Source organism: Elephantulus edwardii, unplaced genomic scaffold, assembly GCF_000299155.1.
Source record: "Elephantulus edwardii isolate Elephantulus edwardi_28Jun2011 unplaced genomic scaffold, EleEdw1.0 scaffold00027, whole genome shotgun sequence".
In the NCBI taxonomy this organism is placed as follows: Eukaryota; Metazoa; Chordata; class Mammalia; order Macroscelidea; family Macroscelididae; genus Elephantulus; species Elephantulus edwardii.
In genome coordinates, this window is record NW_006399777.1 from 9,878,861 (window position 1) to 9,886,521 (window position 7,661).

At 45.8% G+C, this 7,661-nt stretch overlaps 1 pseudogene; it reads left to right on the forward strand.

Moving 5' to 3' along the window:
• The first annotated feature begins 3,294 nt into the window (after positions 1 to 3,294).
• On the forward strand, positions 3,295 to 3,882 carry LOC102844568 (annotated as a pseudogene).
• Positions 3,883 to 7,661: the final 3,779 nt, after the last annotated feature.

The window sequence follows — 7,661 nt, forward strand, 5'->3', positions numbered from 1 at the left end:
TACGCACCCCCCAGTTCATTCCTCTTTTTTTTCCCCCCTTGAAAGTCTGTTTTTTGGGGGGTTTTTTTGTTGTTTTTTTTTAATTATTAAATTTTATTAATTTTAATGAACATTTACAGAGATTTTGGGTTTCCATTCATTCATTGTCGCACTATTTTCTCTACGCACCCCCCAGTTCATTCCTCTTTTTTTTCCCCCCTTGAAAGTCTGTTTTAATTGTTCCATTGCCACAGTGCTTGTCAAAGCCAGTTCTGATTAATCTCCTTTGTCAGTGTGTCCTTTGCCATTCCCTATCACTCCTCCCTGAGAGAGACTTCACTCTGAGTCATAAGGAAAAGGGGATGGCGTATTCTCTTAGTTACTTCCTGCTGAAAAGGGACGTTGTGGGTTTCAGGGCGAAGATCTTCTCTCCCTACTCTAAGGGGACGCTTTGGCAATAGGAAACACGTAGACTGTTGTGGAGGTTGATTTTGGAATTTAGAAGCACTGTTATCAATTGTCACATTAAGCTTTTAACAGCAGGGAAACTGGGGACCAAGAACATCAGCCAACACAAGGGAGAAGATTTCTGAATGACTAAAATTGCAGAGTGATTATTGTGAGAATCAGTAAAGAGGTCGTATGTTGTTGTTGTTGTTGTTGTTGTGTGCTATTCGAACCAACTCACAGATGATCCTCCAGCAAGTTTTCTGAAGCTGTGTATAGTCTGTTTTTCTCCTGTGGAGCAGCTGGTGGATTCAAACCACCAGTCTTCAGGTTGGCAGTGCAGATCCTTACCACTAAGCCAACAGAGCTCCCCTGGTAAGGTCAGACAAGGGAAACAAAAATGTCCAAGCAATAAAGATAAGGAAATACTTAGATGGCAGCAATGAGTTTCAGCTCAATAGCACGTAGCAACAACATTATTAATATAAAAGGACTCAGGGAAACATCTTCCTTTTTCAAGTTGAGTGTTTCCTGGCGTATGACGCGGAAATGCATCCAGGAGGAATCATAGTCAGAGTGAGAGCTCCTTAGGAGCGAGGATAGGTGGTGCGACCACTGTGGAAGGCGGTGTGGCGCTTTCTCAAAAAGTTACAAATAGAGATACCATTTGACCCAGCAATTCCACTGCTGGGAATATACCCCAAAGAGACCATAACTGGCATCCAAGCAGATATATGCACACCCATGTTTATTGCAGCTCTGGTCACAATAGCAAAGAGTTGGAAACAACCCAAGTGCCCATCAACAAATGAATGGATAGAGAAGATGTGGTATATTCACACAATGGAATACTATGCAGCATTGAAAAACAAGGAACTCATGCAATATTATTCAAAATGGGTGACCCTGGAGGACATTATGCTGAGTGAAATATCTTAGTCAAAAAAAGACAAATACTGCATAGTGCCACTGTTGTAAAACAGGACTGACCTTGGGGTTGGAGGGAGACAGAGAAAGATGGGTTCAATAATGTATACCGCATTGAAACAGATGAGGGAGAACACTGTTTAAGGGGGATATGTGATTAGGTATTATTGTCCTGACAGGAGTCCAGAACGAAGGCTGCATAGTGGAGTGGACCTGAGGAGGGATTATAAAACAATAAAATAATTTTTATTTTACTTTTCCAGGAGGGTAGTGAACTAGGGGGGGAAGGTTGGGAGGAGAAAAGTGCAACAATGAATGAATGGAAACCCAAAGGCTCTGTAAATTTTCATTGAAATTGATAAGAAATTTTTTTAAATAAAAAAATTTAAAAAAAGAAGCGAGATAGGGAAGCTTAGTCTCACATACTTAGGACACATAATTGGGAAGGGCCAGCTCTTGGAGAAGGATGTCACACCCAGCAATGGACAGAGTCACCTAACAGAGGACAGAGACTCCATGGTGTGGGCTGACACATTCTAATACTGGGCTTACGCAGAGAGGGTGTGAGGATGGGGCGCGATCAGGCTCGGTTTAGTTCTGCTGTTCCTAAAGTCGCCACGAGCCTCTTCAACTGCACGTAACAGCAACATTCTTGTGTGAGTTTAAATGATCACGTCATCAAGGGCCAACATGTAGGGCTTTTGGTTCAGGATTGTTGACAGCGGGCATGCACTTACATCTCTTCACTGCCCAAGGCTCACTCAAGTGGCAGAAGAAACACAAAACCCACGGAAGCGTGTGGCGGTGGGGTGCTGGGAGGGAGGCCACCAAGACAGGAGCCCAGGGGGATTCAGAGCTGAGGTGGGCAGGGGAATCTCAGCAAAGGGGAGGACTGGGCCCTGCCCAACCCCCAAAACAGGCACTTCCCCAAAAGGGAAATTTCCCAGCAGAACCAAACCAAAGGAAGAAAAGAGGGTGAAAGAGCTGAGGGGTGGGGGGGAAGAGGGAGCAAGAGTGGGTGACTGGTAATTAAGGGGCAGCAGAGCTCGGTCAGGGAGCTCTGGGGGTGCAGTCCTCTAGAAGTTGCAGGGTTCACTCAAAGCTGGCAACTCTGTGGTGGTTTAGTTCCATCAGCAACTCCAAGAGAGAGATGATTGTGTTCTTCTGTGCTATTTACAGCTTCAGAAACCTGCTGGGGGGATGAGTGTGTGTGCGTGGGGGGGTAGGGGGGGGGTGTCAGCTGGGCTCCAGGCCAAAGAGTGAGAGTTAAAACTAAGCCAAAGGTGAAGCCCTCAGGGTGAAGCTTGAATTGGCCCCTGAGTAAAAGCTTTGAAAACTGATTACAGAAAAGTTGTTTCTCAGGATACTCAGTCAGTGGGCAGCCAGGTATGGCCACAGGTAGCTTCTGTTGCCATAAAGAACAGGAGGTGGATAGCTAGAAGGCATTCCGAGGCCACTTGACTCTCCCCTCCTCCCTTCGCGCTCAGAATGACTGGAACTGTGGCCTGAGCCCTCAGGACACAAATTAACTAACCACAGCACCAAGTGTGGACACTGCGGCTCCCAGCACTGTTGTTGAGTCTGGACCATCATTCCACAAGGGTGCGAGGACAGGCACGGTCTGTCCGAGGCTTGAGAAAAATCAACGGGTCGGAAGAAAGCCTTCTAAATGAACCAAGAAAGTCTCCAGTGGTGTATTAGAGTCTCCTCAGAGGTCGTCAAGGTTAGAAGACCGAAAACAGACTCAGAGGCAACATGCAAACTCTGTAAGAAAGGAATATTAGTCATAAAAAAATAAAAATTATTCTACAGGTCATTAAATGAAAAGCAAACATCTCCATTTAAAAAATTAACAAGCCCATCAGTAGTCAGTCCCAACGTTGCACACTTCCAACCAAGAGACAGTCTCTTTACAGTAAGGCAGCTGAGGCCATCAAGATAATGGGAGGCGTGAAAAAGAAACGCACGGATTTGGAGGATGGGCGAGAGAAGTGCTGCTGGGACCCTGAAGGCCTGCAGAGCTATCAGCAAGCCCTTCTCCAGATCTCCCTAGATAAAGTCCAGCACAGCCTGGGCCCGCATGCACCCAGCCTTCCAGCATCACGTCCGCATTCACAGCACCCTGCAGCAGCTCCAGGCCTCTATTCGCCTAGCTCCTGCCCCTGCCCTGCCCCCAGAGCCCCTCTTCCTGGGCGAGGAGGACTTCTCCCTCTCAACTACTATTGGCTCTATCCTCAGAAACTGGAGACTTCCATGGATGAGGTCGAGCACCCTCCAAGTCCAGTGGTTCCCCCACGTTCCCAGGCTGAAGCACTCTTCCAGCCTGAAACAGTCTTCCTAGAATCTCTGCATTCCCAGTACCTGGATGGCTGTGGCGTGGATGACTTCTTTCTCGACATTGACACATCAGCCGTAGAGAAAGAACCAGTGCTGGACACCTCAGAGCCCCCTCACAACCTCTTCTGCACCCCAGGGTCTTGGGAATGGAATGAACTAGATCATATCATGGAGATTATTCTCAGGACCTAAAACCTTGTGAGGTTGGTGGCTCTTTCTCATCTTGACCATCAGTTGGCTGGACCCTGGATGTGATTCTGTCAAGCTCTAGGCAGTGACTGGGCCCCTCCATTTCAGGGTTCCACAGACCATTTTGCATGTGTGTGTGTGTCTGGTTACCCAGCCTTCTGTGAAGGTAGGGCTTCCTAGATTAATTTATCTGTTCTGTATGCCTTAATGAGACTGTTTCAGGGAGTCGCGATTTTCGTCATCCCAGTTTTCCCCCTACCTTGACTTCGCCCTGCGACCTTGGGGCCTCAGGGAAGATGAAGCTAGACCGGTCACAGGATGCACCTTTTTGTGTGCTGCCTCCTACACCTCCAGGAAGTGAGAGGGGCTGGTCTCTCAGTCCCACCAGCCTCCTGATCTATGAAACCAGGCCGGACCATGTGCAATAGAGTGGAAATCAAACTGCTTCATGGCATGTTATTTAAAAGATAAGGCAGGTTTTGTGGTGGCTCTGCTTTGGTTTTTTTTTTACTGTTTGTATTTTTTTTTTTTATCAAATAAAAAACAAACCATTTAAAAAAAATTAACAGAGGACATAAAAAGGCAATGGGGAGGGGAGGGAGGAACAGGCAAATGGCCAGAAACTAACTAGAAATGCTCATTCATTTCATTGTAATACGCGGTAGACTCCAGAATAAAGATCAAAGATGCAGAAGTGATAATGTTCCAGTAAGATAGAATAAGTGAATTCGGAACAAAGCAATTGTAGAGGTGGTAAGTGGAAGGATTATGGTAAGGGGGAAATTGAGGGGATGAAAGAGAGTGTATTGGTTAGTTCCTAGGACTATAATAACAAACTACTAGAAAGTGGGGGGCTAAAACAACAGAAACCTTTACCTCCATCTCCACCCCAGGCTCTGGAGTCTAGAAGTCTGGATTGGTCGTGTCAGCGGGGCCACGCCCTCTGGGGAGCCTGTCTCCTCCAGTTCAGACAGTCCCAGGCATTTCTTCTCTTGTTAAGTACCATCTAGTCCCACTGGATTCCTAGCCGACCTTCCAGCAGGTTTTCAGAAACAGGTTAATGTCACAGGAAGAGAGTTCCCATCTTTCTCACTCAGAGCAGTCGGTGGACTTGAACTGTATGCCTTTGGCTTGGAGCACAGCTACTTTTACCACTGAGCCACCAGAGCTCTTGTCTCATGAGAATGTTGTACCATCTTTGCCTCAGTGTTCATCTGGCATCTTCATTGCAAATCTCTCTTGCAGGAAGCTCTGATGGCCTAGTGGTAAGGAACTGCACTGCAATCCCAAACACACATGGTTTGAATCCACTGGGTGCTCCACGGGAGAAGGATGGACAATCTCTTCCTGTGGAATTTACAGCCTCTGAAAACCCACTGGAGGTTCAACTTGGGGTCAGTTCTTACTCAACAACACACAGCAACAACCTCTCTGGTTATTTTTTTGTGACCAGGTAATTTTATTCGTTTATTTTACATAAGATATTTTAAGTTCACATATAAGGGTGCACTTCTCATCTTGTAGAGGTTATAACTTTTATTTCATTCTCATTCATCCTCCTTGCTGTTGCTCAACCTCTTATAAGGACAGCATTATGCAGAGACTATGGCCTGCTCAAATGACCATCTCTTAACCAATTACTTCTGTGGTGACCCTGTTTCCAAGGCGGTTGTTATGTGCTGTCAAGTCGCTTGAAACGCGTAGCAACCCTGTGTACAATAGCTCTGAATCCTGCTCTATCCTGTGCCAATCTTATTGTCTCTGACACACTTACCCCCAGTAACCCCGTCACTGTGTCAATCCACCTCATAGAGGGTCTTCCTCTCTTGCGCTGTCCCTCCACCCTTCCAAGCATGATGTCCCTCTCCAAGGACTGGTCCCTCCTTGCAACATGTCCAAAGTATGTCAGATGGAGTTTCAGAATCCTTATCTTCAAGTAGCGCCTGGTTTAACACTCTCTAGGATGAACCTGTTCATTTTCTTAGCAGTCCATGGTATATTCAATACTCCAACACCACAGCTCAAACGCATCAATTCTCCTTCTATCATCCCTAGCCGTTGTCCAGCTCTCTGATGCATAGCAAATAACTATAAAGACCATGGCCTGGACCAGGCACGTCTTAGTCTCTAGAATGACAGCATTGCTCTTTTGCACTCTGAAGAAGTCCCTGATAGAAGCTTTTCCCAATGTAATTTGTCTTTTGATTTCCTGACTGCTGGTGCCTAGAGTGTTGAGTGTGGACCCAAGTAGACTGAAATTGTTAACAATCTCAGGCTCTTCTCATCTATCACAGAGCTGCCAATTGCCCAAAGGTAAGACTCTTTGTTTTCTTGATGTTACGCTTCAATCCATGTTGAAGGCTGCAGTCCTTGACCTTCTGCAGCAAGCGCTTCAGGTCCTCCTCAGTTTCAGCAAGCAGGCTTGTGTCACCTGCATAATGCAGGTTGTTGATGAGTCTTCCTCCAATCCTGATGTCTCATTCCTCCTCATAAAGTCCAGTCTCCAGAACTTACTGAACACATTATTAGGACCAATTGACTGGGATGTCCAAACACATTATGAGTGGGGTTTTCCCAAGCACGTGCAAAATGATCTGAAGTTATATGGACCAAATGAGGAAGCGTGGATACTCTGGAATGGAACTAGAGTTAGGAAGGGTATTCCAGGGGATTTTTCTCTGGACTTATAGATATCTCTTTTGCTTGCTTATTATCAATGAGAATATAGTTGCAATTTGTGCCATTTAGAAAAACCATGGAAATGGAGGATGAGATTTATGTAAACACACAAAGATAATAGGATATCACCCTATACCCATCACAACTATTAACAGATTACTTTCTACAGATAATAACAAGCCTTGGAGCATACAGGTTGGCACTGCATTGAAAATCATCCACTTGGCCAAACTTACACTACTCACCTTCCCAGCCACTGTTCTAATACCAGAAATGAGCAGTAAAAAAACCCTTAACCGGTCCACAGGAACCATTCTCATTGCTTGTGTAGTCCAAGATACTCTTGGATTTTAGAACTAAGTGTCGTTACGAATCTATCATCTTAACATCTGCCCTGAGAAAAGGAAAAAGGATTTTCTTTTGAGACGAGGCATCAGAAAAGGAGGCAGCATCAGTTTTTGGCCACTGGCATGACGAAGTACGACGTGTCTGGTGGCTTGAAACAGCAGGACTGTGCTGTCTTCTAATTCCACAGGTCGTAAATTGGAATGCAAGAGGCAGCAAGGTCACGACGTCCCTGAAGTTTCTAGAAAGAGGATGTTCTTTTTCCTCTCCACTTTCTAACAGCCCCAAGGATGCTCTGACGGCATAGTCTGTTTCATATTGAGATATTAACTCAAAGGCAGTACCTCTTCCATCTCCAGAGGTTCGAATCCACCAGCGGCTCTGAGGGAGAAATGTTGGCTGTCTCTGCTTGTATCTTTACCCAACCATCTTCCTCCTGCGTCTCGCTGTGTCCACACCACTTAGGTCCCTGACTATAGACTTTCCCAATGCATTATGTCTGGACAATGAAAAAGGATGACAGAAAGTGAACTGACGCTGTTGAACCACGGTGCTGGAGTACTGAACATCCCATGGGCTTCCAAAAGAACAAATACAATCTTGGAGAAGGTGTAGCCAGAGTGCTCCTTGGAGGCAAAGATGATAAAGCTTTATCTTTCAGACTTCAGGTATGTTGTCCTTGGAGAGGGAAACTATGCTTGGAAAGGTGGAGGGTGAGCAAAAAAATGTCAAGGTGGATTGACACAGTGATTACAATG